Genomic DNA, 26,030 nt, shown 5'->3' with positions numbered 1-26,030 from the left:
TTCACCCACAAAACACAAGAGCATAAAGCCTGTTCGTTTGGATACATTGTCGTCCGTTGTGACGGGGAAACGAAAGCTCCGGTAGTATATAGGGGGCCTGACGCGGCTGAAAGGTTTCTAAAGTGTTTGCAGGAGGAAGAAAAAATTATTAGGAATGCATTGTATAAAATCGCTCCCATGCGTCTGACCCGAGTCGACAGGCTAGCCCACGCTAGTAGCACTAACTGTCACGTGTGTGAATCACCACTTAACGGTGATTCGGTGAGAGATCACTGTCACATAACTGGTAAGTATAGAGGCGCCGCTCACAACGCGTGCAACCTCAAGCTTAAAATCAACCCTAAGACAATAAACATCCCCGTTGTCTTTCACAACTTGAGAGGGTACGACTCACACTTGATCATGCAGGCCATCGCGAAAATCGATGGTAATATAACGTGCATCCCCAACAACATGGAGAGATACATCTCCTTCAGCTTAAACGGACTTAGGTTCATTGACTCGTTTCAGTTCCTCCTGTCGTCACTCGACAGTCTGGTCAAGGCCAACAATACCTTCCCTATCACCGATCGATACACAGACGCCGAGACTAGACCCCTGCTTATGAGGAAGGGTGTGTACCCCTATGAGTACATGGATAGTTGGGCTAAGTTCACCGAGACCAGACTACCCCCTATTGACTGCTTTTATAGCAAGCTGAATGAGGCGTCCGTCTCACGAGATGATTACTCGCACGCGACTAACGTATGGAATAAACTGGGTTGTAAGAACCTGGGTGATTATCACGACCTGTACTTGAGGACAGATGTACTGCTGTTAGCCGACGTGTTTGAGACGTTTAGGCGGACGTGTTTCAAGCAGTATAAACTCGGCCATGAGCCAGTATCTACCTACAGGGGGATTCGAATGGGTACCCCACGTTGATGTTATGGGGGTTGCACCAGATTCGAACAAAGGGTATATCCTCGAGGTTGACTTAGAGTATACCAAGGAATTACACACATCACACAACAGCTACCCCCTGGCCCCCGAACGTATGAGGGTTAACCCAGACTGGATGTCTGAGTACCAACATAACTTGTCAGGTGGGCGTGTGACAGACGTTGAAAAACTCGTGCCTAACTTAATGAATAAGACCAAGTACATCGTTCACTATCGCAACCTACAGCTGTACCTGTCGTTGGGTATGAGGCTGACCAAAATACACAGGGTACTCATGTTCGACCAGAGCCCATGGATGGAGCCCTACATCAGAATGAACACAGACCTACGAAAAAAAGCCACCAGTGATTTTGAGAAAAATCTCTACAAGCTCATGAACAACTCGGTGTTTGGTAAGACTATGGAGAACCTGAGGAAACGCGTGACCGTGAAGCTGGTTCGGTCGAGTGAGGAAGACAAGCTCAGGAGATTGATAGCCAGTCCGGCATTCAACCGTAGTAAGATATTCACAGACAACCTGGTTGCCCTACACATGAAGAAAAGCCACATAAAATTCAACCGGCCTGTTTACGTGGGGATGAGCATCCTCGATTTATCCAAACACCTGATGTACGACTTTTACTACAACGAGCTCAAGAAACAGTACGGCGACAGGTGTGAAGTGCTGTACACTGACACGGATTCCCTGCTGATGGAGATTCGAACCGAGGACGTGTACGAGGACATGAAAAAACACCTCGATTTATACGACACCAGCGACTACCCTAAGACCCATGCCATACACAGTACGGTAAATAAAAAGGTCCTAGGTAAGATGAAGGACGAGTGTGCTGGCACGCCCATAGCCGAGTATATAGGTTTGAGACCTAAGATGTACTCCATACTGAAAGCCGACAATAGTGAGATCCGGAAGGCTAAGGGGGTTAAGAAGTATGTGGTGAAACAACACATCAAACACGCCAGATTCAAGGAAGCCCTGTTCAAGACCCGTACCTTTAGGCATAAAATGAACACACTTAGAAGTGATGGACATAAGATATACGGACTGACTATAAACAAGACGTCCCTGTCGCCTATGGACACGAAACGTTGGATAGCTATTGATGGGATAAACACATACGCGTATGGACATGAAAAAATTTGAGGCTATTTACTACAGCCCGCGTGGGTACTGGAAAGGAGCTAGCGCAGTAGATAAGCTAGCTAAAATAGCGCGAGTACCCACGGAGGAAGCCAAAGCGTGGCTTGAAAAACAAGCCCTGTGGCAGATCTATTTGCCGGCACCACACTACGTGCCTAGAAGGAGGTTCGGTATTAACATACCTAATAGCGTTCACCAGGCAGACCTACTGTTCCTACCCCATGACAAGAGGTACAAGTATGCCTTAACCGTAGTGGACGTAGCCAGTCGTTACAAGGAAGCCGAACCCTTGACCACGAAAGATTCGGCCCAGGTCGCCAGAGGATTCGAACGCATATATAAACGCAGTCCGCTGACGTGGCCAACAGAGCTGCAAGTTGACCCCGGACGGGAGTTCATGGGTGCCGTGTCACAACTGCTAACCAAACACGATACAAAGGTCAGGCGTGGCACGGCCGGAGCCCATCGCAGCCAAGCCATAGTTGAGAGATTTAATAGGACTTTGGCTGAGCGCTTGTTCGGCTATCAGTATGCTAGGGAGATGGCCACCCCTGGAAAACGATCGACTGAATGGGTCACGAGGTTACCCAAGGTGGTGTCGGCAATCAACCATGAAGTCACCCGTCTCACCGGTAAGAAACCGGCAGACGCTATCAAACTAAAATCAATAGTTGCAGAGTCGGCCGCTCCATTGCGTGGGAAGGAGAAACAGATACCAGATAGGGCCCTAGTGAGGTATCTATACCAGCCGGGGGAACACGAGGGCGATAGCCGTAAGCGGGCCACCGATCCTATATGGTCAGTCAAAACTTACAACATAGATAAAGTGGATATGAAAGCCGACGAACCTAACTTGTACTACTTGAGGGATGGGCCGGGTAGGGGTTTTGTAAGAGAAGAATTATTGATCGTACCGTAGGGCACAGTGTTACCTCCTACCAACACACGGTAAACTGTTTCATAGACACCCAACCTTTTTGTAGTAGGGGTAATAGTAGCAAGAGCTAATGACCCAACCAAAGCCTTATTTAGTAAATAAGGCTTTGTAGAGACATTTCTTGAAAGTGGTCCAGAACTGTCATTCCCTATACTACTATAGGTGAAACATAAATGGAGTATAGACTCTTGTTACTTGGTCTATCCCATTGGCTCTATAGCTCAGTTGGTTAGAGCGTCTGCCTAGTAAGCAGAAGGTCGAGGGTTCGACTCCCCCTGGAGCCTTCCTCTTTTTTTTCACAAAGGCTACCACTTGTGTTTATCACTTCATTTTGCTAAGTTCAATTTCATTTCACATTTAGAATTTGCTGTTATTGTATTCAATAACATCAGACTGATATCTGCGTTTGTGTAAAATGGGTATTTTAGGAATCGCATGTCACACTTCTCCAAAGACACATTAACGATTATTCTTTCAGACTCACTCTGAAGATAGCTCAAACATAAATGAAGTACTGACTATTGTAGTTTGTCCATCCCATCGGCTCTATAGCTCAGTTGGTTAGAGCGTCTGCCTAGTAAGCAGAAGGTCGAGGGTTCGACTCCCCCTGGAGCCTTCCTTTTTTTCACAAAGGCTACCACTTGTGTTTATCAATTTCTTTTGCAAAGTTCAATTTTCATTTCACATGTAAGATTTGCTGTTATTATTGTCAACAACATTAGACTGATACCGGAGCTTGTGTAAAAATGGATATGATTGGAATCGCATGTCACAGTTTCCCAAATAGACATAAACGATTATTCTTTCACACTCGTTCTAAAGATAGGTGAAACATAAATGGAGTATAGACTCTTGTTACTTGGTCTATCCCATTGGCTCTATAGCTCAGTTGGTTAGAGCGTCTGCCTAGTAAGCAGAAGGTCGAGGGTTCGACTCCCCCTGGAGCCTTCCTCTTTTTTTTCACAAAGGCTACCACTTGTGTTTATCACTTCATTTTGCTAAGTTCAATTTCATTTCACATTTAGAATTTGCTGTTATTGTATTCAATAACATCAGACTGATATCTGCGTTTGTGTAAAATGGGTATTTTAGGAATCGCATGTCACACTTCTCCAAAGAGACATTAACGATTATTCTTTCAGACTCACTCTGAAGATAGCTCAAACATAAATGAAGTACTGACTATTGTAGTTTGTCCATCCCATCGGCTCTATAGCTCAGTTGGTTAGAGCGTCTGCCTAGTAAGCAGAAGGTCGAGGGTTCGACTCCCCCTGGAGCCTTCCTTTTTTTCACAAAGGCTACCACTTGTGTTTATCAATTTCTTTTGCAAAGTTCAATTTTCATTTCACATGTAAGATTTGCTGTTATTATTGTCAACAACATTAGACTGATACCGGAGCTTGTGTAAAAATGGATATGATTGGAATCGCATGTCACAGTTTCCCAAATAGACATAAACGATTATTCTTTCACACTCGTTCTAAAGATAGGTGAAACATAAATGGAGTATAGACTCTTGTTACTTGGTCTATCCCATTGGCTCTATAGCTCAGTTGGTTAGAGCGTCTGCCTAGTAAGCAGAAGGTCGAGGGTTCGACTCCCCCTGGAGCCTTCCTCTTTTTTTTAACAAAGGCTACCACTTGTTTTTATCACTTCATTTTGCTAAGTTCAATTTCATTTCACATTTAGAATTTGCTGTTATTGGATTCAATAACATCAGACTGATATCTGCGTTTGTGTCAAATGGGTATTTTAGGAATCGCATGTCACACTTCTCCAAAGACACATTAACGATTATTCTTTCAGACTCACTCTGAAGATAGCTCAAACATAAATGAAGTACTGACTATTGTAGTTTGTCCATCCCATCGGCTCTATAGCTCAGTTGGTTAGAGCGTCTGCCTAGTAAGCAGAAGGTCGAGGGTTCGACTCCCCCTGGAGCCTTCCTTTTTTTCACAAAGGCTACCACTTGTGTTTATCAATTTCTTTTGCAAAGTTCAATTTTCATTTCACATGTAAGATTTGCTGTTATTATTGTCAACAACATTAGACTGATACCGGAGCTTGTGTACAAATGGATATGATTGGAATCGCATGTCACAGTTTCCCAAATAGACATAAACGATTATTCTTTCACACTCGTTCTAAAGATAGGTGAAACATAAATGAAGTATAGACTCTTGTTACTTGGTCTATCCCATTGGCTCTATAGCTCAGTTGGTTAGAGCGTCTGCCTAGTAAGCAGAAGGTCGAGGGTTCGACTCCCCCTGGAGCCTTCCTCTTTTTTTTAACAAAGGCTACCACTTGTTTTTATCACTTCATTTTGCTAAGTTCAATTTCATTTCACATTTAGAATTTGCTGTTATTGGATTCAATAACATCAGACTGATATCTGCGTTTGTGTCAAATGGGTATTTTAGGAATCGCATGTCACACTTCTCCAAAGACACATTAACGATTATTCTTTCAGACTCACTCTGAAGATAGCTCAAACATAAATGAAGTACTGACTATTGTAGTTTGTCCATCCCATCGGCTCTATAGCTCAGTTGGTTAGAGCGTCTGCCTAGTAAGCAGAAGGTCGAGGGTTCGACTCCCCCTGGAGCCTTCCTTTTTTTCACAAAGGCTACCACTTGTGTTTATCAATTTCTTTTGCAAAGTTCAATTTTCATTTCACATGTAAGATTTGCTGTTATTATTGTCAACAACATTAGACTGATACCGGAGCTTGTGTACAAATGGATATGATTGGAATCGCATGTCACAGTTTCCCAAATAGACATAAACGATTATTCTTTCACACTCGTTCTAAAGATAGGTGAAACATAAATGAAGTATAGACTCTTGTTACTTGGTCTATCCCATTGGCTCTATAGCTCAGTTGGTTAGAGCGTCTGCCTAGTAAGCAGAAGGTGGAGGGTTCGACTCCCCCTGGAGCCTTCCTCTTTTTTTTCACAAAGGCTACCACTTGTGTTTATCACTTCATTTTGCTAAGTTCAATTTCATTTCACATTTAGAATTTGCTGTTATTGTCTTCAATAACATCAGACTGATATCTGCGTTTGTGTAAAATGGGTATTTTAGGAATCGCATGTCACACTTCTCCAAAGACACATTAACGATTATTCTTTCAGACTCACTCTGAAGATAGCTCAAACATAAATGAAGTACTGACTATTGTAGTTTGTCCATCCCATCGGCTCTATAGCTCAGTTGGTTAGAGCGTCTGCCTAGTAAGCAGAAGGTCGAGGGTTCGACTCCCCCTGGAGCCTTCCTTTTTTTTTCACAAAGGCTACCACTTGTGTTTATCAATTTCTTTTGCAAAGTTCAATTTTCATTTCACATGTAAGATTTGCTGTTATTATTGTCAACAACATTAGACTGATACCGGAGCTTGTGTACAAATGGATATGATTGGAATCGCATGTCACAGTTTCCCAAATAGACATAAACGATTATTCTTTCACACTCGTTCTAAAGATAGGTGAAACATAAATGAAGTATAGACTCTTGTTACTTGGTCTATCCCATTGGCTCTATAGCTCAGTTGGTTAGAGCGTCTGCCTAGTAAGCAGAAGGTCGAGGGTTCGACTCCCCCTGGAGCCTTCCTCTTTTTTTTCACAAAGGCTACCACTTGTGTTTATCACTTCATTTTGCTAAGTTCAATTTCATTTCACATTTAGAATTTGCTGTTATTGTATTCAATAACATCAGACTGATATCTGCGTTTGTGTAAAATGGGTATTTTAGGAATCGCATGTCACACTTCTCCAAAGACACATTAACGATTATTCTTTCAGACTCACTCTGAAGATAGCTCAAACATAAATGAAGTACTGACTATTGTAGTTTGTCCATCCCATCGGCTCTATAGCTCAGTTGGTTAGAGCGTCTGCCTAGTAAGCAGAAGGTCGAGGGTTCGACTCCCCCTGGAGCCTTCCTTTTTTTTCACAAAGGCTACCACTTGTGTTTATCAATTTCTTTTGCAAAGTTCAATTTTCATTTCACATGTAAGATTTGCTGTTATTATTGTCAACAACATTAGACTGATACCGGAGCTTGTGTAAAAATGGATATGATTGGAATCGCATGTCACAGTTTCCCAAATAGACATAAACGATTATTCTTTCACACTCGTTCTAAAGATAGGTGAAACATAAATGGAGTATAGACTCTTGTTACTTGGTCTATCCCATTGGCTCTATAGCTCAGTTGGTTAGAGCGTCTGCCTAGTAAGCAGAAGGTCGAGGGTTCGACTCCCCCTGGAGCCTTCCTCTTTTTTTTCACATAGGCTACCACTTGTGTTTATCACTTTATTTTGCTAAGTTCAATTTCATTTCACATTTAGAATTTGCTGTTATTGTATTCAATAACATCAGACTGATATCTGCGTTTGTGTAAAATGGGTATTTTAGGAATCGCATGTCACACTTCTCCAAAGACACATTAACGATTATTCTTTCAGACTCACTCTGAAGATAGCTCAAACATAAATGAAGTACTGACTATTGTAGTTTGTCCATCCCATCGGCTCTATAGCTCAGTTGGTTAGAGCGTCTGCCTAGTAAGCAGAAGGTCGAGGGTTCGACTCCCCCTGGAGCCTTCCTTTTTTCACAAAGGCTACCACTTGTGTTTATCAATTTCTTTTGCAAAGTTCAATTTTCATTTCACATGTAAGATTTGCTGTTATTATTGTCAACAACATTAGACTGATACCGGAGCTTGTGTACAAATGGATATGATTGGAATCGCATGTCACAGTTTCCCAAATAGACATAAACGATTATTCTTTCACACTCGTTCTAAAGATAGGTGAAACATAAATGAAGCATAGACTCTTGTTACTTGGTCTATCCCATTGGCTCTATAGCTCAGTTGGTTAGAGCGTCTGCCTAGTAAGCAGAAGGTCGAGGGTTCGACTCCCCCTGGAGCCTTCCTCTTTTTTTTCACAAAGGCTACCACTTGTGTTTATCACTTCATTTTGCTAAGTTCAATTTCATTTCACATTTAGAATTTGCTGTTATTGTATTCAATAACATCAGACTGATATCTGCGTTTGTGTAAAATGGGTATTTTAGGAATCGCATGTCACACTTCTCCAAAGACACATTAACGATTATTCTTTCAGAATCACTCTAAAGATAGCTCAAACATAAATGAAGTACTGACTATTGTAGTTTGTCCATCCCATCGGCTCTATAGCTCAGTTGGTTAGAGCGTCTGCCTAGTAAGCAGAAGGTCGAGGGTTCGACTCCCCCTGGAGTCTTCCTCTTTTTTTTCACAAAGGCTACCACTTGTGTTTATCACTTCATTTTGCTAAGTTCAATTTCATTTCACATTTAGAATTTGCTGTTATTGTATTCAATAACATCAGACTGATATCTGCGTTTGTGTAAAATGGGTATTTTAGGAATCGCATGTCACACTTCTCCAAAGACACATTAACGATTATTCTTTCAGACTCACTCTGAAGATAGCTCAAACATAAATGAAGTACTGACTATTGTAGTTTGTCCATCCCATCGGCTCTATAGCTCAGTTGGTTAGAGCGTCTGCCTAGTAAGCAGAAGGTCGAGGGTTCGACTCCCCCTGGAGCCTTCCTTTTTTTTCACAAAGGCTACCACTTGTGTTTATCAATTTCTTTTGCAAAGTTCAATTTTCATTTCACATGTAAGATTTGCTGTTATTATTGTCAACAACATTAGACTGATACCGGAGCTTGTGTAAAAATGGATATGATTGGAATCGCATGTCACAGTTTCCCAAATAGACATAAACGATTATTCCTTCACACTCGTTCTAAAGATAGGTGAAACATAAATGGAGTATAGACTCTTGTTACTTGGTCTATCCCATTGGCTCTATAGCTCAGTTGGTTAGAGCGTCTGCCTAGTAAGCAGAAGGTCGAGGGTTCGACTCCCCCTGGAGCCTTCCTCTTTTTTTTCACATAGGCTACCACTTGTGTTTATCACTTTATTTTGCTAAGTTCAATTTCATTTCACATTTAGAATTTGCTGTTATTGTATTCAATAACATCAGACTGATATCTGCGTTTGTGTAAAATGGGTATTTTAGGAATCGCATGTCACACTTCTCCAAAGACACATTAACGATTATTCTTTCAGACTCACTCTGAAGATAGCTCAAACATAAATGAAGTACTGACTATTGTAGTTTGTCCATCCCATCGGCTCTATAGCTCAGTTGGTTAGAGCGTCTGCCTAGTAAGCAGAAGGTCGAGGGTTCGACTCCCCCTGGAGCCTTCCTTTTTTCACAAAGGCTACCACTTGTGTTTATCAATTTCTTTTGCAAAGTTCAATTTTCATTTCACATGTAAGATTTGCTGTTATTATTGTCAACAACATTAGACTGATACCGGAGCTTGTGTACAAATGGATATGATTGGAATCGCATGTCACAGTTTCCCAAATAGACATAAACGATTATTCTTTCACACTCGTTCTAAAGATAGGTGAAACATAAATGAAGCATAGACTCTTGTTACTTGGTCTATCCCATTGGCTCTATAGCTCAGTTGGTTAGAGCGTCTGCCTAGTAAGCAGAAGGTCGAGGGTTCGACTCCCCCTGGAGCCTTCCTCTTTTTTTCACAAAGGCTACCACTTGTGTTTATCACTTCATTTTGCTAAGTTCAATTTCATTTCACATTTAGAATTTGCTGTTATTGTATTCAATAACATCAGACTGATATCTGCGTTTGTGTAAAATGGGTATTTTAGGAATCGCATGTCACACTTCTCCAAAGACACATTAACGATTATTCTTTCAGAATCACTCTAAAGATAGCTCAAACATAAATGAAGTACTGACTATTGTAGTTTGTCCATCCCATCGGCTCTATAGCTCAGTTGGTTAGAGCGTCTGCCTAGTAAGCAGAAGGTCGAGGGTTCGACTCCCCCTGGAGTCTTCCTCTTTTTTTTCACAAAGGCTACCACTTGTGTTTATCACTTCATTTTGCTAAGTTCAATTTCATTTCACATTTAGAATTTGCTGTTATTGTATTCAATAACATCAGACTGATATCTGCGTTTGTGTCAAATGGGTATTTTAGGAATCGCATGTCACACTTCTCCAAAGACACATTAACGATTATTCTTTCAGACTCACTCTGAAGATAGCTCAAACATAAATGAAGTACTGACTATTGTAGTTTGTCCATCCCATCGGCTCTATAGCTCAGTTGGTTAGAGCGTCTGCCTAGTAAGCAGAAAGTCGAGGGTTCGACTCCCCCTGGAGCCTTCCTTTTTTTCACAAAGGCTACCACTTGTGTTTATCAATTTCTTTTGCAAAGTTCAATTTTCATTTCACATGTAAGATTTGCTGTTATTATTGTCAACAACATTAGACTGATACCGGAGCTTGTGTACAAATGGATATGATTGGAATCGCATGTCACAGTTTCCCAAATAGACATAAACGATTATTCTTTCACACTCGTTCTAAAGATAGGTGAAACATAAATGAAGTATAGACTCTTGTTACTTGGTCTATCCCATTGGCTCTATAGCTCAGTTGGTTAGAGCGTCTGCCTAGTAAGCAGAAGGTCGAGGGTTCGACTCCCCCTGGAGCCTTCCTCTTTTTTTTCACAAAGGCTACCACTTGTGTTTATCACTTCATTTTGCTAAGTTCAATTTCATTTCACATTTAGAATTTGCTGTTATTGTATTCAATAACATCAGACTGATATCTGCGTTTGTGTAAAATGGGTATTTTAGGAATCGCATGTCACACTTCTCCAAAGACACATTAACGATTATTCTTTCAGACTCACTCTGAAGATAGCTCAAACATAAATGAAGTACTGACTATTGTAGTTTGTCCATCCCATCGGCTCTATAGCTCAGTTGGTTAGAGCGTCTGCCTAGTAAGCAGAAGGTCGAGGGTTCGACTCCCCCTGGAGCCTTCCTCTTTTTTTTCACAAAGGCTACCACTTGTGTTTATCACTTCATTTTGCTAAGTTCAATTTCATTTCACATTTAGAATTTGCTGTTATTGTATTCAATAACATCAGACTGATATCTGCGTTTGTGTAAAATGGGTATTTTAGGAATCGCATGTCACACTTCTCCAAAGACACATTAACGATTATTCTTTCAGACTCACTCTGAAGATAGCTCAAACATAAATGAAGTACTGACTATTGTAGTTTGTCCATCCCATCGGCTCTATAGCTCAGTTGGTTAGAGCATCTGCCTAGTAAGCAGAAAGTCGAGGGTTCGACTCCCCCTGGAGCCTTCCTTTTTTTCACAAAGGCTACCACTTGTGTTTATCAATTTCTTTTGCAAAGTTCAATTTTCATTTCACATGTAAGATTTGCTGTTATTATTGTCAACAACATTAGACTGATACCGGAGCTTGTGTACAAATGGATATGATTGGAATCGCATGTCACAGTTTCCCAAATAGACATAAACGATTATTCTTTCACACTCGTTCTAAAGATAGGTGAAACATAAATGAAGTATAGACTCTTGTTACTTGGTCTATCCCATTGGCTCTATAGCTCAGTTGGTTAGAGCGTCTGCCTAGTAAGCAGAAGGTCGAGGGTTCGACTCCCCCTGGAGCCTTCCTCTTTTTTTTCACAAAGGCTACCACTTGTGTTTATCACTTCATTTTGCTAAGTTCAATTTCATTTCACATTTAGAATTTGCTGTTATTGTATTCAATAACATCAGACTGATATCTGCGTTTGTGTAAAATGGGTATTTTAGGAATCGCATGTCACACTTCTCCAAAGACACATTAACGATTATTCTTTCAGACTCACTCTGAAGATAGCTCAAACATAAATGAAGTACTGACTATTGTAGTTTGTCCATCCCATCGGCTCTATAGCTCAGTTGGTTAGAGCGTCTGCCTAGTAAGCAGAAGGTCGAGGGTTCGACTCCCCCTGGAGCCTTCCTCTTTTTTTTCACAAAGGCTACCACTTGTGTTTATCACTTCATTTTGCTAAGTTCAATTTCATTTCACATTTAGAATTTGCTGTTATTGTATTCAATAACATCAGACTGATATCTGCGTTTGTGTAAAATGGGTATTTTAGGAATCGCATGTCACACTTCTCCAAAGACACATTAACGATTATTCTTTCAGACTCACTCTGAAGATAGCTCAAACATAAATGAAGTACTGACTATTGTAGTTTGTCCATCCCATCGGCTCTATAGCTCAGTTGGTTAGAGCGTCTGCCTAGTAAGCAGAAGGTCGAGGGTTCGACTCCCTCTGGAGCCTTCCTTTTTTTTTCACAAAGGCTACCACTTGTGTTCATCAATTTCTTTTGCAAAGTTCAATTTTCATTTCACATGTAAGATTTGCTGTTATTATTGTCAACAACATTAGACTGATACCGGAGCTTGTGTACAAATGGATATGATTGGAATCGCATGTCACAGTTTCCCAAATAGACATAAACGATTATTCTTTCACACTCGTTCTAAAGATAGGTGAAACATAAATGGAGTATAGACTCTTGTTACTTGGTCTATCCCATTGGCTCTATAGCTCATTTGGTTAGAGCGTCTGCCTAGTAAGCAGAAGGTCGAGGGTTCGACTCCCCCTGGAGCCTTCCTCTTTTTTTTCACATAGGCTACCACTTGTGTTTATCACTTCATTTTGCTAAGTTCAATTTCATTTCACATTTAGAATTTGCTGTTATTGTATTCAATAACATCACGACTGATATCTGCGTTTGTGTAAAATGGGTATTTTAGGAATCGCATGTCACACTTCTCCAAAGACACATTAACGATTATTCTTTCAGACTCACTCTGAAGATAGCTCAAACATAAATGAAGTACTGACTATTGTAGTTTGTCCATCCCATCGGCTCTATAGCTCAGTTGGTTAGAGCGTCTGCCTAGTAAGCAGAAGGTCGAGGGTTTGACTCCCCCTGGAGCCTTCCTTTTTTTAACAAAGGCTACCACTTGTGTTTATCAATTTCTTTTGCAAAGTTCAATTTTCATTTCACATGTAAGATTTGCTGTTATTATTGTCAACAACATTAGACTGATACCGGAGCTTGTGTAAAAATGGTTATGATTGGAATCGCATGTCACAGTTTCCCAAATAGACATAAACGATTATTCTTTCACGCTCGTTCTAAAGACAGGTGAAACATAAATGGAGTATAGACTCTTGTTACTTGGTCTATCCCATTGGCTCTATAGCTCAGTTGGTTAGAGCGTCTGCCTAGTAAGCAGAAGGTCGAGGGTTCGACTCCCACTGGAGCCTTCCTCTTTTTTTTCACATAGGCTACCACTTGTGTTTATCACTTCATTTTGCTAAGTTCAATTTCATTTCACATTTAGAATTTGCTGTTATTGTATTCAATAACATCAGACTGATATCTGCGTTTGTGTAAAATGGGTATTTTAGGAATCGCATGTCACACTTCTCCAAAGAAACATAAACGATTATTCTTTCAGACTCACTCTGAAGATAGCTCAAACATAAATGAAGTACTGACTATTGTAGTTTGTCCATCCCATCAGCTCTATGGCTCAGTTGGTTAGAGCGTCTGCCTAGTAAGCAGAAGGTCGAGGGTTCGACTCCCCCTGGAGCCTTCCTTTTTTTTCACAAAGGCTACCACTTGTGTTTATCAATTTCTTTTGCAAAGTTCAATTTTCATTTCACATGTAAGATTTGCAGTTATTATTGTCAACAACATTAGACTGATACCGGAGCTTGTGTAAAAATGGATATGATTGGAATTGCATGTCACAGTTTCCCAAATAGACATAAACGATTATACTTTCACACTCGTTCTAAAGATAGGTGAAACATAAATGGAGTATAGACTCTTGTTACTTGGTCTATCCCATTGGCTCTATAGCTCAGTTGGTTAGAGCGTCTGCCTAGTAAGCAGAAGGTCGAGGTTTCGACTCCCCCTGGAGCCTTCCTCTTTTTTTTCACATAGGCTACCACTTGTGTTTATCACTTCATTTTGCTAAGTTCAATTTCATTTCACATTTAGAATTTGCTGTTATTGTATTCAATGACATCAGACTGATATCTGCGTTTGTGTAAAATGGGTATTTTAGGAGTCGCATGTCACACTTCTCCAAAGAAACATAAACGATTATTCTTTCAGACTCACTCTGAAGATAGCTCAAACATAAATGAAGTACTGACTATTGTAGTTTGTCCATCCCATCGGCTCTACAGCTCAGTTGGTTAGAGCGTCTGCCTAGTAAGCAGAAGGTCAAGGGTTCGACTCCCCCTGTAGCCTTCCTTTTTTTCACAAAGGCTACCACTTGTGTTTATCAATTTCTTTTGCAAAGTTCAATTTTCATTTCACATGTAAGATTTGCTGTTATTATTGTCAGCAACATTAGACTGATACCGGAGCTTGTGTAAAAATGGATATGATTGGAATCGCATGTCACAGTTTCCCAAATAGACATAAACGATTATTCTTTCACACTCGTTCTAAAGATAGGTGAAACATAAATGAAGTATAGAATATTGTAACTTGGTCTATCCCATCGGCTCTATAGCTCAGTTGGTTAGAGCGTCTGCCTAGTAAGCAGAAGGTCGAGGGTTCGACTCCCCCTGGAGCCTTCCTCTTTTTTTTCACAAAGGCTAACATTGTGTTTATCAATTTCTTTTGCAAAGTTCAATTTTCATTTCACATGTAAGATTTGCAGTTATTATTGTCAACAACATTAGACTGATACCGGAGCTTGTGTAAAAATGGATATGATTGGAATCGCTTGTCACAGTTTCCCAAATAGACATAAACGATTATTCTTTCACACTCGTTCTAAAGATAGGTGAAACATAAATGAAGTATAGACTATTGTAACTTGTTCTATCCCATTGGCTCTATAGCTCAGTTGGTTAGAGCGTCTGCCTAGTAAGCAGAAGGTCGAGGGTTCGACTCCCCCTGGAGCCTTCCTCTTTTTTTTCACATAGGCTACCACTTGTGTTTATCACTTCATTTTGCTAAGTTCAATTTCATTTCACATTTAGAATTTGCTGTTATTGTATTCAATAACATCAGACTGATATCTGCGTTTGTGTCAAATGGGTATTTTAGGAATCGCATGTCACACTTCTCCAAAGACACATTAACGATTATTCTTTCAGACTCACTCTGAAGATAGCTCAAACATAAATGAAGTACTGACTATTGTAGTTTGTCCATCCCATCGGCTCTATAGCTCAGTTGGTTAGAGCGTCTGCCTAGTAAGCAGAAGGTCGAGGGTTCGACTCCCCCTGTAGCCTTCCTTTTTTTCACAAAGGCTACCACTTGTGTTTATCAATTTCTTTTGCAAAGTTCAATTTTCATTTCACATGTAAGATTTGCTGTTATTATTCTCAACAACATTAGACTGATACCGGAGCTTGTGTACAAATGGATATGATTGAAATCGCATGTCACAGTTTCCCAAATAGACATAAACGATTATTCTTTCACACTCGTTCTAAAGATAGGTGAAACATAAATGAAGTATAGACTCTTGTTACTTGGTCTATTCCATTGGCTCTATAGCTCAGTTGGTTAGAGCGTCTGCCTAGTAAGCAGAAGGTCGAGGGTTCGACTCCCCCTGGAGCCTTCCTCTTTTTTTTCACAAAGGCTACCACTTGTGTTTATCACTTCATTTTGCTAAGTTCAATTTCATTTCACATTTAGAATTTGCTGTTATTGTATTCAATAACATCAGACTGATATCTGCGTTTGTGTCAAATGGGTATTTTAGGAATCGCATGTCACACTTCTCCAAAGACACATTAACGATTATTCTTTCAGACTCACTCTGAAGATAGCTCAAACATAAATGAAGTACTGACTATTGTAGTTTGTCCATCCCATCGGCTCTATAGCTCAGTTGGTTAGAGCGTCTGCCTAGTAAGCAGAAGGTCGAGGGTTCGACTCCCCCTGGAGCCTTCCTTTTTTTCACAAAGGCTACCACTTGTGTTTATCAATTTCTTTTGCAAAGTTCAATTTTCATTTCACATGTAAGATTTGCTGTTATTATTGTCAACAACATTAGACTGATACCGGAGCTTGTGTACAAATGGATATGATTGGAATCGCATGTCACAGTTTCCCAAATAGACATAAACGATTATTCTTTCACACTCGTTCTAAAGATAGGTGAAACATAAATGGAGTATAGACTCTTGTTACTTGGTCTATCCCATTGGCTCTATAGCTCAGTTGGTTAGAGCGTCTGCCTAGTAAGCAGAAGGTCGAGGGTTCGACTCCCCCTGGAGCCTTCCTCTTTTTTTTCACATAGGCTACCACTTGTGTTTATCACTTCATTTTGCTAAGTTCAATTTCATTTCACATTTAGAATTTGCTGTTATTGTATTCAATAACATCACGACTGATATCTGCGTTTGTGTAAAATGGGTATTTTAGGAATCGCATGTCACACTTCTCCAAAGACACATTAACGATTATTCTTTCAGACTCACTCTGAAGATAGCTCAAACATAAATGAAGTACTGACTATTGTAGTTTGTCCATCCCATCGGCTCTATAGCTCAGTTGGTTAGAGCGTCTGCCTAGTAAGCAGAAGGTCGAGGGTTCGACTCCCCCTGGAGCCTTCCTTTTTTTCACAAAGGCTACCACTTGTGTTTATCAATTTCTTTTGCAAAGTTCAATTTTCATTTCACATGTAAGATTTGCTGTTATTATTGTCAACAACATTAGACTGATACCGGAGCTTGTGTAAAAATGGATATGATTGGAATCGCATGTCACAGTTTCCCAAATAGACATAAACGATTATTCTTTCACGCTCGTTCTAAAGACAGGTGAAACATAAATGGAGTATAGACTCTTGTTACTTGGTCTATCCCATTGGCTCTATAGCTCAGTTGGTTAGAGCGTCTGCCTAGTAAGCAGAAGGTCGAGGGTTCGACTCCCCCTGGAGCCTTCCTCTTTTTTTTCACATAGGCTACCACTTGTGTTTATCACTTCATTTTGCTAAGTTCAATTTCATTTCACATTTAGAATTTGCTGTTATTGTATTCAATAACATCAGACTGATATCTGCGTTTGTGTAAAATGGGTATTTTAGGAATCGCATGTCACACTTCTCCAAAGAAACATAAACGATTATTCTTTCAGACTCACTCTGAAGATAGCTCAAACATAAATGAAGTACTGACTATTGTAGTTTGTCCATCCCATCAGCTCTATGGCTCAGTTGGTTAGAGCGTCTGCCTAGTAAGCAGAAGGTCGAGGGTTCGACTCCCCCTGGAGCCTTCCTTTTTTTTCACAAAGGCTACCACTTGTGTTTATCAATTTCTTTTGCAAAGTTCAATTTTCATTTCACATGTAAGATTTGCAGTTATTATTGTCAACAACATTAGACTGAAACCGGAGCTTGTGTACAAATGGATATGATTGGAATTCCATGTCACAGTTTCCCAAATAGACATAAACGATTATACTTTCACACTCGTTCTAAAGATAGGTGAAACATAAATGGAGTATAGACTCTTGTTACTTGGTCTATCCCATTGGCTCTATAGCTCAGTTGGTTAGAGCGTCTGCCTAGTAAGCAGAAGGTCGAGGTTTCGACTCCCCCTGGAGCCTTCCTCTTTTTTTTCACATAGGCTACCACTTGTGTTTATCACTTCATTTTGCTAAGTTCAATTTCATTTCACATTTAGAATTTGCTGTTATTGTATTCAATGACATCAGACTGATATCTGCGTTTGTGTAAAATGGGTATTTTAGGAGTCGCATGTCACACTTCTCCAAAGAAACATAAACGATTATTCTTTCAGACTCACTCTGAAGATAGCTCAAACATAAATGAAGTACTGACTATTGTAGTTTGTCCATCCCATCGGCTCTATAGCTCAGTTGGTTAGAGCGTCTGCCTAGTAAGCAGAAGGTCGAGGGTTCGACTCCCCCTGTAGCCTTCCTTTTTTTCACAAAGGCTACCACTTGTGTTTATCAATTTCTTTTGCAAAGTTCAATTTTCATTTCACATGTAAGATTTGCTGTTATTATTGTCAGCAACATTAGACTGATACCGGAGCTTGTGTAAAAATGGATATGATTGGAATCGCATGTCACAGTTTCCCAAATAGACATAAACGATTATTCTTTCACACTCGTTCTAAAGATAGGTGAAACATAAATGAAGTATAGAATATTGTAACTTGGTCTATCCCATCGGCTCTATAGCTCAGTTGGTTAGAGCGTCTGCCTAGTAAGCAGAAGGTCGAGGGTTCGACTCCCCCTGGAGCCTTCCTTTTTTTTCACAAAGGGTAACATTGTGTTTATCAATTTCTTTTGCAAAGTTCAATTTTCATTTCACATGTAAGATTTGCAGTTATTATTGTCAACAACATTAGACTGATACCGGAGCTTGTGTAAAAATGGATATGATTGGAATCGCTTGTCACAGTTTCCCAAATAGACATAAACGATTATTCTTTCACACTCGTTCTAAAGATAGGTGAAACATAAATGAAGTATAGACTATTGTAACTTGTTCTATCCCATTGGCTCTATAGCTCAGTTGGTTAGAGCGTCTGCCTAGTAAGCAGAAGGTCGAGGGTTCGACTCCCCCTGGAGCCTTCCTCTTTTTTTTCACATAGGCTACCACTTGTGTTTATCACTTCATTTTGCTAAGTTCAATTTCATTTCACATTCAGAATTTGCTGTTATTGTATTCAATAACATCAGACTGATATCTGCGTTTGTGTCAAATGGGTATTTTAGGAATCGCATGTCACACTTCTCCAAAGACACATTAACGATTATTCTTTCAGACTCACTCTGAAGATAGCTCAAACATAAATGAAGTACTGACTATTGTAGTTTGTCCATCCCATCGGCTCTATAGCTCAGTTGGTTAGAGCGTCTGCCTAGTAAGCAGAAGGTCGAGGGTTCGACTCCCCCTGGAGCCTTCCTTTTTTTCACAAAGGCTACCACTTGTGTTTATCAATTTCTTTTGCAAAGTTCAATTTTCATTTCACATGTAAGATTTGCTGTTATTATTGTCAACAACATTAGACTGATACCGGAGCTTGTGTACAAATGGATATGATTGAAATCGCATGTCACAGTTTCCCAAATAGACATAAACGATTATTCTTTCACACTCGTTCTAAAGATAGGTGAAACATAAATGAAGTATAGACTCTTGTTACTTGGTCTATCCCATTGGCTCTATAGCTCAGTTGGTTAGAGCGTCTGCCTAGTAAGCAGAAGGTCGAGGGTTCGACTCCCCATGGAGCCTTCCTCTTTTTTTTCACAAAGGCTACCACTTGTGTTTATCACTTCATTTTGCTAAGTTCAATTTCATTTCACATTTAGAATTTGCTGTTATTGTATTCAATAACATCAGACTGATATCTGCGTTTGTGTCAAATGGGTATTTTAGGAATCGCATGTCACACTTCTCCAAAGACACATTAACGATTATTCTTTCAGACTCACTCTGAAGATAGCTCAAACATAAATGAAGTACTGACTATTGTAGTTTGTCCATCCCATCGGCTCTATAGCTCAGTTGGTTAGAGCGTCTGCCTAGTAAGCAGAAGGTCGAGGGTTCGACTACCCCTGTAGCCTTCCTTTTTTTCACAAAGGCTACCACTTGTGTTTATCAATTTCTTTTGCAAAGTTCAATTTTCATTTCACATGTAAGATTTGCTGTTATTATTGTCAGCAACATTAGACTGATACCGGAGCTTGTGTAAAAATGGATATGATTGGAATCGCATGTCACAGTTTCCCAAATAGACATAAACGATTATTCTTTCACACTCGTTCTAAAGATAGGTGAAACATAAATGAAGTATAGAATATTGTAACTTGGTCTATCCCATCGGCTCTATAGCTCAGTTGGTTAGAGCGTCTGCCTAGTAAGCAGAAGGTCGAGGGTTCGACACCCCCTGGAGCCTTCCTTTTTTTTCACAAAGTGTAACATTGTGTTTATCAATTTCTTTTGCAAAGTTCAATTTTCATTTCACATGTAAGATTTGCAGTTATTATTGTCAACAACATTAGACTGATACCGGAGCTTGTGTAAAAATGGATATGATTGGAATCGCTTGTCACAGTTTCCCAAATAGACATAAACGATTATTCTTTCACACTCGTTCTAAAGATAGGTGAAACATAAATGAAGTATAGACTATTGTAACTTGTTCTATCCCATTGGCTCTATAGCTCAGTTGGTTAGAGCGTCTGCCTAGTAAGCAGAAGGTCGAGGGTTCGACTCCCCCTGGAGCCTTCCTCTTTTTTTTCACATAGGCTACCACTTGTGTTTATCACTTCATTTTGCTAAGTTCAATTTCATTTCACATTTAGAATTTGCTGTTATTGTATTCAATAACATCAGACTGATATCTGCGTTTGTGTCAAATGGGTATTTTAGGAATCGCATGTCACACTTCTCCAAAGACACATTAACGATTATTCTTTCAGACTCACTCTGAAGATAGCTCAAACATAAATGAAGTACTGACTATTGTAGTTTGTCCATCCCATCGGCTCTATAGCTCAGTTGGTTAGAGCGTCTGCCTAGTAAGCAGAAGGTCGAGGGTTCGACTCCCCCTGGAGCCTTCCTTTTTTTCACAAAGGCTACCACTTGTGTTTATCAATTTCTTTTGCAAAGTTCAATTTTCATTTCACATGTAAGATTTGCTGTTATTATTGTCAACAACATTAGACTGATACCGGAGCTTGTGTACAAATGGATATGATTGAAATCGCATGTCACAGTTTCCCAAATAGACATAAACGATTATTCTTTCACACTCGTTCTAAAGATAGGTGAAACATAAATGAAGTATAGACTCTTGTTACTTGGTCTATCCCATTGGCTCTATAGCTCAGTTGGTTAGAGCGTCTGCCTAGTAAGCAGAAGGTCGAGGGTTCGACTCCCCCTGGCGCCTTCCTCATTTTTTTCACATAGGCTACCACTTGTGTTTATCACTTCATTTTGCTAAGTTCAATTTCATTTCACATTTAGAATTTGCTGTTATTGTATTCAATAACATCAGACTGATATCTGCGTTTGTGTCAAATGGGTATTTTAGGAATCGCATGTCACACTTCTCCAAAGACACATTAACGATTATTCTTTCAGACTCACTCTGAAGATAGCTCAAACATAAATGAAGTACTGACTATTGTAGTTTGTCCATCCCATCGGCTCTATAGCTCAGTTGGTTAGAGCGTCTGCCTAGTAAGCAGAAGGTCGAGGGTTCGACTCCCCCTGGAGCCTTCCTTTTTTTCACAAAGGCTACCACTTGTGTTTATCAATTTCTTTTGCAAAGTTCAATTTTCATTTCACATGTAAGATTTGCTGTTATTATTGTCAACAACATTAGACTGATACCGGAGCTTGTGTACAAATGGATATGATTCGAATCGCATGTCACAGTTTCCCAAATAGACATAAACGATTATTCTTTCACACTCGTTCTAAAGATAGGTGAAACATAAATGAAGTATAGACTCTTGTTACTTGGTCTATCCCATCGGCTCTATAGCTCAGTTGGTTAGAGCGTCTGCCTAGTAAGCAGAAGGTCGAGGGTTCGACTCCCCCTGGAGCCTTCCTCTTTTTTTTCACAAAGGCTACCACTTGTGTTTATCACTTCATTTTGCTAAGTTCAATTTCATTTCACATTTAGAATTTGCTGTTATTGTATTCAATAACATCAGACTGATATCTGCGTTTGTGTAAAATGGGTATTTTAGGAATCGCATGTCACACTTCTCCAAAGACACATTAACGATTATTCTTTCAGACTCACTCTGAAGATAGCTCAAACATAAATGAAGTACTGACTATTGTAGTTTGTCCATCCCATCGGCTCTATAGCTCAGTTGGTTAGAGCGTCTGCCTAGTAAGCAGAAGGTCGAGGGTTCGACTCCCCCTGGAGCCTTCCTTTTTCTTTCACAAAGGCTACCACTTGTGTTTATCAATTTCTTTGGCAAAGTTCAATTTTCATTTCACATGTAAGATTTGCTGTTATTATTGTCAACAACATTAGACTGATACCGGAGCTTGTGTACAAATGGATATGATTGGAATAAAATGTCACAGTTTCCCAAATAGACATAAACGATTATTCTTTCACACTCGTTCTAAAGATAGGTGAAACAAAAATGGAGTATAGACTCTTGTTACTTGGTCTATCCCATTGGCTCTATAGCTCAGTTGGTTAGAGCGTCTGCCTAGTAAGCAGAAGGTCGAGGGTTCGACTCCCCCTGGAGCCTTCCTCTTTTTTTTCACATAGGCTACCACTTGTGTTTATCACTTCATTTTGCTAAGTTCAATTTCATTTCACATTTAGAATTTGCTGTTATTGCATTCAATAACATCACGACTGATATCTGCGTTTGTGTAAAATGGGTATTTTAGGAATCGCATGTCACACTTCTCCAAAGACACATTAACGATTATTCTTTCAGACTCACTCTGAAGATAGCTCAAACATAAATGAAGTACTGACTATTGTAGTTTGTCCATCCCATCGGCTCTATAGCTCAGTTGGTTAGAGCGTCTGCCTAGTAAGCAGAAGGTCGAGGGTTCGACTCCCCCTGGAGCCTTCCTTTTTTTCACAAAGGCTACCACTTGTGTTTATCAATTTCTTTTGCAAAGTTCAATTTTCATTTCACATGTAAGATTTGCTGTTATTATTGTCAACAACATTAGACTGATACCGGAGCTTGTGTAAAAATGGATATGATTGGAATCGCATGTCACAGTTTCCCAAATAGACATAAACGATTATTCTTTCACGCTCGTTCTAAAGACAGGTGAAACATAAATGGAGTATAGACTCTTGTTACTTGGTCTATCCCATTGGCTCTATAGCTCAGTTGGTTAGAGCGTCTGCCTAGTAAGCAGAAGGTCGAGGGTTCGACTCCCCCTGGAGCCTTCCTCTGTTTTTTCACATAGGCTACCACTTGTGTTTATCACTTCATTTTGCTAAGTTCAATTTCATTTCACATTTAGAATTTGCTGTTATTGTATTCAATAACATCAGACTGATATCTGCGTTTGTGTAAAATGGGTATTTTAGGAATCGCATGTCACACTTCTCCAAAGAAACATAAACGATTATTCTTTCAGACTCACTCTGAAGATAGCTCAAACATAAATGAAGTACTGACTATTGTAGTTTGTCCATCCCATCAGCTCTATGGCTCAGTTGGTTAGAGCGTCTGCCTAGTAAGCAGAAGGTCGAGGGTTCGACTCCCCCTGGAGCCTTCCTTTTTTTTCACAAAGGCTACCACTTGTGTTTATCAATTTCTTTTGCAAAGTTCAATTTTCATTTCACATGTAAGATTTGCAGTTATTATTGTCAACAACATTAGACTGATACCGGAGCTTGTGTAAAAATGGATATGATTGGAATTGCATGTCACAGTTTCCCAAATAGACATAAACGATTATACTTTCACACTCGTTCTAAAGATAGGTGAAACATAAATGGAGTATAGACTCTTGTTACTTGGTCTATCCCATTGGCTCTATAGCTCAGTTGGTTAGAGCGTCTGCCTAGTAAGCAGAAGGTCGAGGTTTCGACTCCCCCTGGAGCCTTCCTCTTTTTTTTCACATAGGCTACCACTTGTGTTTATCACTTCATTTTGCTAAGTTCAATTTCATTTCACATTTAGAATTTGCTGTTATTGTATTCAATGACATCAGACTGATATCTGCGTTTGTGTAAAATGGGTATTTTAGGAGTCGCATGTCACACTTCTCCAAAGAAACATAAACGATTATTCTTTCAGACTCACTCTGAAGATAGCTCAAACATAAATGAAGTACTGACTATTGTAGTTTGTCCATCCCATCGGCTCTATAGCTCAGTTGGTTAGAGCGTCTGCCTAGTAAGCAGAAGGTCGAGGGTTCGACTCCCCCTGGAGCCTTCCTTTTTTTCACAAAGGCTACCACTTGTGTTTATCAATTTCTTTTGCAAAGTTCAATTTTCATTTCACATGTAAGATTTGCTGTTATTATTGTCAGCAACATTAGACTGATACCGGAGCTTGTGTAAAAATGGATATGATTGGAATCGCATGTCACAGTTTCCCAAATAGACATAAACGATTATTCTTTCACACTCGTTCTAAAGATAGGTGAAACATAAATGAAGTATAGAATATTGTAACTTGGTCTATCCCATCGGCTCTATAGCTCAGTTGGTTAGAGCGTCTGCCTAGTAAGCAGAAGGTCGAGGGTTCGACTCCCCCTGGAGCCTTCCTTTTTTTTAACAAAGGCTACCACTTGTGTTTATCAATTTCTTTTGCAAAGTTCAATTTTCATTTCACATGTAAGATTTGCTGTTATTATTGTCAACAACATTAGACTGATGCCGGAGCTTGTGTAAAAATGGATATGATTGGAATCGCTTGTCACAGTTTCCCAAATAGACATAAACGATTATTCTTTCACACTCGTTCTAAAGATAGGTGAAACATAAATGAAGTATAGACTATTGTAACTTGTTCTATCCCATTGGCTCTATAGCTCAGTTGGTTAGAGCGTCTGCCTAGTAAGCAGAAGGTCGAGGGTTCGACTCCCCCTGGAGCCTTCCTCTTTTTTTTCACATAGGCTACCACTTGTGTTTATCACTTCATTTTGCTAAGTTCAATTTCATTTCACATTTAGAATTTGCTGTTATTGTATTCAATAACATCACGACTGATATCTGCGTTTGTGTCAAATGGGTATTTTAGGAATCGCATGTCACACTTCTCCAAAGACACATTAACGATTATTCTTTCAGACTCACTCTGAAGATAGCTCAAACATAAATGAAGTACTGACTATTGTAGTTTGTCCATCCCATCGGCTCTATAGCTCAGTTGGTTAGAGCGTCTGCCTAGTAAGCAGAAGGTCGAGGGTTCGACTCCCCCTGGAGCCTTCCTTTTTTTCACAAAGGCTACCACTTGTGTTTATCAATTTCTTTTGCAAAGTTCAATTTTCATTTCACATGTAAGATTTGCTGTTATTATTGTCAACAACATTAGACTGATACCGGAGCTTGTGTACAAATGGATATGATTGAAATCGCATGTCACAGTTTCCCAAATAGACATAAACGATTATTCTTTCACACTCGTTCTAAAGATAGGTGAAACATAAATGAAGTATAGACTCTTGTTACATGGTCTATCCCATTGGCTCTATAGCTCAGTTGGTTAGAGCGTCTGCCTAGTAAGCAGAAGGTCGAGGGTTCGACTCCCCCTGGAGCCTTCCTCTTTTTTTTCACAAAGGCTACCACTTGTGTTTATCACTTCATTTTGCTAAGTTCAATTTCATTTCACATTTAGAATTTGCTGTTATTGTATTCAATAACATCAGACTGATATCTGCGTTTGTGTCAAATGGGTATTTTAGGAATCGCATGTCACACTTCTCCAAAGACACATTAACGATTATTCTTTCAGACTCACTCTGAAGATAGCTCAAACATAAATGAAGTACTGACTATTGTAGTTTGTCCATCCCATCGGCTCTATAGCTCAGTTGGTTAGAGCGTCTGCCTAGTAAGCAGAAGGTCGAGGGTTCGACTCCCCCTGGAGCCTTCCTTTTTTTCACAAAGGCTACCACTTGTGTTTATCAATTTCTTTTGCAAAGTTCAATTTTCATTTCACATGTAAGATTTGCTGTTATTATTGTCAACAACATTAGACTGATACCGGAGCTTGTGTACAAATGGATATGATTGGAATCGCATGTCACAGTTTCCCAAATAGACATAAACGATTATTCTTTCACACTCGTTCTAAAGATAGGTGAAACATAAATGAAGTATAGACTATTGTAACTTGTTCTATCCCATTGGCTCTATAGCTCAGTTGGTTAGAGCGTCTGCCTAGTAAGCAGAAGGTCGAGGGTTCGACTCCCCCTGGAGCCTTCCTCTTTTTTTTCACATAGGCTACCACTTGTGTTTATCACTTCATTTTGCTAAGTTCAATTTCATTTCACATTTAGAATTTGCTGTTATTGTATTCAATAACATCACGACTGATATCTGCGTTTGTGTCAAATG

At 39.7% G+C, this 26,030-nt stretch overlaps 48 non-coding genes across 48 annotated transcripts; all 48 read left to right on the top strand.

Moving 5' to 3' along the window:
• The first annotated feature begins 3,230 nt into the window (after window positions 1-3,230).
• Window positions 3,231-3,304, top strand: Trnat-agu (transfer RNA threonine (anticodon AGU)). Its single transcript has one exon. It is a non-coding gene; the product is annotated as a tRNA-Thr (tRNA).
• A 258-nt stretch (window positions 3,305-3,562) lies between these two features.
• Trnat-agu (transfer RNA threonine (anticodon AGU)) lies at window positions 3,563-3,636 on the top strand. Its single transcript has one exon. It is a non-coding gene; the product is annotated as a tRNA-Thr (tRNA).
• A 258-nt stretch (window positions 3,637-3,894) lies between these two features.
• Trnat-agu (transfer RNA threonine (anticodon AGU)) lies at window positions 3,895-3,968 on the top strand. The gene has a single exon. It is a non-coding gene; the product is annotated as a tRNA-Thr (tRNA).
• A 258-nt stretch (window positions 3,969-4,226) lies between these two features.
• Window positions 4,227-4,300, top strand: Trnat-agu (transfer RNA threonine (anticodon AGU)). The gene has a single exon. It is a non-coding gene; the product is annotated as a tRNA-Thr (tRNA).
• Window positions 4,301-4,558: 258 nt separating this feature from the next.
• Trnat-agu (transfer RNA threonine (anticodon AGU)) lies at window positions 4,559-4,632 on the top strand. The gene has a single exon. It is a non-coding gene; the product is annotated as a tRNA-Thr (tRNA).
• A 258-nt stretch (window positions 4,633-4,890) lies between these two features.
• Window positions 4,891-4,964, top strand: Trnat-agu (transfer RNA threonine (anticodon AGU)). The gene has a single exon. It is a non-coding gene; the product is annotated as a tRNA-Thr (tRNA).
• Window positions 4,965-5,222: 258 nt separating this feature from the next.
• Window positions 5,223-5,296, top strand: Trnat-agu (transfer RNA threonine (anticodon AGU)). The gene has a single exon. It is a non-coding gene; the product is annotated as a tRNA-Thr (tRNA).
• Window positions 5,297-5,554: 258 nt separating this feature from the next.
• Window positions 5,555-5,628, top strand: Trnat-agu (transfer RNA threonine (anticodon AGU)). The gene has a single exon. It is a non-coding gene; the product is annotated as a tRNA-Thr (tRNA).
• Window positions 5,629-6,218: 590 nt separating this feature from the next.
• Trnat-agu (transfer RNA threonine (anticodon AGU)) lies at window positions 6,219-6,292 on the top strand. The gene has a single exon. It is a non-coding gene; the product is annotated as a tRNA-Thr (tRNA).
• Window positions 6,293-6,552: 260 nt separating this feature from the next.
• Window positions 6,553-6,626, top strand: Trnat-agu (transfer RNA threonine (anticodon AGU)). The gene has a single exon. It is a non-coding gene; the product is annotated as a tRNA-Thr (tRNA).
• Window positions 6,627-6,884: 258 nt separating this feature from the next.
• Window positions 6,885-6,958, top strand: Trnat-agu (transfer RNA threonine (anticodon AGU)). The gene has a single exon. It is a non-coding gene; the product is annotated as a tRNA-Thr (tRNA).
• A 259-nt stretch (window positions 6,959-7,217) lies between these two features.
• Window positions 7,218-7,291, top strand: Trnat-agu (transfer RNA threonine (anticodon AGU)). Its single transcript has one exon. It is a non-coding gene; the product is annotated as a tRNA-Thr (tRNA).
• Window positions 7,292-7,549: 258 nt separating this feature from the next.
• On the top strand, window positions 7,550-7,623 carry Trnat-agu (transfer RNA threonine (anticodon AGU)). The gene has a single exon. It is a non-coding gene; the product is annotated as a tRNA-Thr (tRNA).
• A 257-nt stretch (window positions 7,624-7,880) lies between these two features.
• Window positions 7,881-7,954, top strand: Trnat-agu (transfer RNA threonine (anticodon AGU)). Its single transcript has one exon. It is a non-coding gene; the product is annotated as a tRNA-Thr (tRNA).
• Window positions 7,955-8,544: 590 nt separating this feature from the next.
• On the top strand, window positions 8,545-8,618 carry Trnat-agu (transfer RNA threonine (anticodon AGU)). Its single transcript has one exon. It is a non-coding gene; the product is annotated as a tRNA-Thr (tRNA).
• Window positions 8,619-8,877: 259 nt separating this feature from the next.
• Trnat-agu (transfer RNA threonine (anticodon AGU)) lies at window positions 8,878-8,951 on the top strand. Its single transcript has one exon. It is a non-coding gene; the product is annotated as a tRNA-Thr (tRNA).
• Window positions 8,952-9,209: 258 nt separating this feature from the next.
• Trnat-agu (transfer RNA threonine (anticodon AGU)) lies at window positions 9,210-9,283 on the top strand. The gene has a single exon. It is a non-coding gene; the product is annotated as a tRNA-Thr (tRNA).
• A 257-nt stretch (window positions 9,284-9,540) lies between these two features.
• Window positions 9,541-9,614, top strand: Trnat-agu (transfer RNA threonine (anticodon AGU)). The gene has a single exon. It is a non-coding gene; the product is annotated as a tRNA-Thr (tRNA).
• Window positions 9,615-10,535: 921 nt separating this feature from the next.
• Window positions 10,536-10,609, top strand: Trnat-agu (transfer RNA threonine (anticodon AGU)). Its single transcript has one exon. It is a non-coding gene; the product is annotated as a tRNA-Thr (tRNA).
• Window positions 10,610-10,867: 258 nt separating this feature from the next.
• Window positions 10,868-10,941, top strand: Trnat-agu (transfer RNA threonine (anticodon AGU)). Its single transcript has one exon. It is a non-coding gene; the product is annotated as a tRNA-Thr (tRNA).
• A 590-nt stretch (window positions 10,942-11,531) lies between these two features.
• Trnat-agu (transfer RNA threonine (anticodon AGU)) lies at window positions 11,532-11,605 on the top strand. The gene has a single exon. It is a non-coding gene; the product is annotated as a tRNA-Thr (tRNA).
• Window positions 11,606-11,863: 258 nt separating this feature from the next.
• Window positions 11,864-11,937, top strand: Trnat-agu (transfer RNA threonine (anticodon AGU)). Its single transcript has one exon. It is a non-coding gene; the product is annotated as a tRNA-Thr (tRNA).
• Window positions 11,938-12,195: 258 nt separating this feature from the next.
• Trnat-agu (transfer RNA threonine (anticodon AGU)) lies at window positions 12,196-12,269 on the top strand. The gene has a single exon. It is a non-coding gene; the product is annotated as a tRNA-Thr (tRNA).
• Window positions 12,270-14,523: 2,254 nt separating this feature from the next.
• On the top strand, window positions 14,524-14,597 carry Trnat-agu (transfer RNA threonine (anticodon AGU)). Its single transcript has one exon. It is a non-coding gene; the product is annotated as a tRNA-Thr (tRNA).
• A 260-nt stretch (window positions 14,598-14,857) lies between these two features.
• Trnat-agu (transfer RNA threonine (anticodon AGU)) lies at window positions 14,858-14,931 on the top strand. The gene has a single exon. It is a non-coding gene; the product is annotated as a tRNA-Thr (tRNA).
• A 590-nt stretch (window positions 14,932-15,521) lies between these two features.
• On the top strand, window positions 15,522-15,595 carry Trnat-agu (transfer RNA threonine (anticodon AGU)). Its single transcript has one exon. It is a non-coding gene; the product is annotated as a tRNA-Thr (tRNA).
• A 258-nt stretch (window positions 15,596-15,853) lies between these two features.
• Trnat-agu (transfer RNA threonine (anticodon AGU)) lies at window positions 15,854-15,927 on the top strand. Its single transcript has one exon. It is a non-coding gene; the product is annotated as a tRNA-Thr (tRNA).
• A 258-nt stretch (window positions 15,928-16,185) lies between these two features.
• Window positions 16,186-16,259, top strand: Trnat-agu (transfer RNA threonine (anticodon AGU)). The gene has a single exon. It is a non-coding gene; the product is annotated as a tRNA-Thr (tRNA).
• Window positions 16,260-16,518: 259 nt separating this feature from the next.
• Trnat-agu (transfer RNA threonine (anticodon AGU)) lies at window positions 16,519-16,592 on the top strand. The gene has a single exon. It is a non-coding gene; the product is annotated as a tRNA-Thr (tRNA).
• A 258-nt stretch (window positions 16,593-16,850) lies between these two features.
• On the top strand, window positions 16,851-16,924 carry Trnat-agu (transfer RNA threonine (anticodon AGU)). Its single transcript has one exon. It is a non-coding gene; the product is annotated as a tRNA-Thr (tRNA).
• A 1,255-nt stretch (window positions 16,925-18,179) lies between these two features.
• Window positions 18,180-18,253, top strand: Trnat-agu (transfer RNA threonine (anticodon AGU)). Its single transcript has one exon. It is a non-coding gene; the product is annotated as a tRNA-Thr (tRNA).
• Window positions 18,254-18,511: 258 nt separating this feature from the next.
• Trnat-agu (transfer RNA threonine (anticodon AGU)) lies at window positions 18,512-18,585 on the top strand. Its single transcript has one exon. It is a non-coding gene; the product is annotated as a tRNA-Thr (tRNA).
• A 258-nt stretch (window positions 18,586-18,843) lies between these two features.
• Trnat-agu (transfer RNA threonine (anticodon AGU)) lies at window positions 18,844-18,917 on the top strand. Its single transcript has one exon. It is a non-coding gene; the product is annotated as a tRNA-Thr (tRNA).
• A 1,254-nt stretch (window positions 18,918-20,171) lies between these two features.
• Trnat-agu (transfer RNA threonine (anticodon AGU)) lies at window positions 20,172-20,245 on the top strand. Its single transcript has one exon. It is a non-coding gene; the product is annotated as a tRNA-Thr (tRNA).
• A 258-nt stretch (window positions 20,246-20,503) lies between these two features.
• On the top strand, window positions 20,504-20,577 carry Trnat-agu (transfer RNA threonine (anticodon AGU)). The gene has a single exon. It is a non-coding gene; the product is annotated as a tRNA-Thr (tRNA).
• Window positions 20,578-21,167: 590 nt separating this feature from the next.
• Window positions 21,168-21,241, top strand: Trnat-agu (transfer RNA threonine (anticodon AGU)). The gene has a single exon. It is a non-coding gene; the product is annotated as a tRNA-Thr (tRNA).
• A 258-nt stretch (window positions 21,242-21,499) lies between these two features.
• Window positions 21,500-21,573, top strand: Trnat-agu (transfer RNA threonine (anticodon AGU)). The gene has a single exon. It is a non-coding gene; the product is annotated as a tRNA-Thr (tRNA).
• A 258-nt stretch (window positions 21,574-21,831) lies between these two features.
• On the top strand, window positions 21,832-21,905 carry Trnat-agu (transfer RNA threonine (anticodon AGU)). The gene has a single exon. It is a non-coding gene; the product is annotated as a tRNA-Thr (tRNA).
• A 260-nt stretch (window positions 21,906-22,165) lies between these two features.
• Window positions 22,166-22,239, top strand: Trnat-agu (transfer RNA threonine (anticodon AGU)). Its single transcript has one exon. It is a non-coding gene; the product is annotated as a tRNA-Thr (tRNA).
• Window positions 22,240-22,498: 259 nt separating this feature from the next.
• On the top strand, window positions 22,499-22,572 carry Trnat-agu (transfer RNA threonine (anticodon AGU)). Its single transcript has one exon. It is a non-coding gene; the product is annotated as a tRNA-Thr (tRNA).
• Window positions 22,573-22,830: 258 nt separating this feature from the next.
• On the top strand, window positions 22,831-22,904 carry Trnat-agu (transfer RNA threonine (anticodon AGU)). Its single transcript has one exon. It is a non-coding gene; the product is annotated as a tRNA-Thr (tRNA).
• Window positions 22,905-23,827: 923 nt separating this feature from the next.
• Window positions 23,828-23,901, top strand: Trnat-agu (transfer RNA threonine (anticodon AGU)). Its single transcript has one exon. It is a non-coding gene; the product is annotated as a tRNA-Thr (tRNA).
• Window positions 23,902-24,159: 258 nt separating this feature from the next.
• Window positions 24,160-24,233, top strand: Trnat-agu (transfer RNA threonine (anticodon AGU)). Its single transcript has one exon. It is a non-coding gene; the product is annotated as a tRNA-Thr (tRNA).
• A 259-nt stretch (window positions 24,234-24,492) lies between these two features.
• Trnat-agu (transfer RNA threonine (anticodon AGU)) lies at window positions 24,493-24,566 on the top strand. The gene has a single exon. It is a non-coding gene; the product is annotated as a tRNA-Thr (tRNA).
• Window positions 24,567-24,825: 259 nt separating this feature from the next.
• Window positions 24,826-24,899, top strand: Trnat-agu (transfer RNA threonine (anticodon AGU)). The gene has a single exon. It is a non-coding gene; the product is annotated as a tRNA-Thr (tRNA).
• Window positions 24,900-25,157: 258 nt separating this feature from the next.
• On the top strand, window positions 25,158-25,231 carry Trnat-agu (transfer RNA threonine (anticodon AGU)). The gene has a single exon. It is a non-coding gene; the product is annotated as a tRNA-Thr (tRNA).
• Window positions 25,232-25,489: 258 nt separating this feature from the next.
• Window positions 25,490-25,563, top strand: Trnat-agu (transfer RNA threonine (anticodon AGU)). Its single transcript has one exon. It is a non-coding gene; the product is annotated as a tRNA-Thr (tRNA).
• A 258-nt stretch (window positions 25,564-25,821) lies between these two features.
• On the top strand, window positions 25,822-25,895 carry Trnat-agu (transfer RNA threonine (anticodon AGU)). The gene has a single exon. It is a non-coding gene; the product is annotated as a tRNA-Thr (tRNA).
• The last annotated feature ends 135 nt before the right edge of the window (window positions 25,896-26,030 follow it).

This window comes from Haliotis asinina, chromosome 4 (assembly GCF_037392515.1).
Source record: "Haliotis asinina isolate JCU_RB_2024 chromosome 4, JCU_Hal_asi_v2, whole genome shotgun sequence".
NCBI classification, from domain to species: Eukaryota; Metazoa; Mollusca; class Gastropoda; order Lepetellida; family Haliotidae; genus Haliotis; species Haliotis asinina.
The sequence above is the reverse complement of the archived record's forward strand: the minus strand, read 5'-3'. Positions and strand labels throughout refer to the sequence as shown.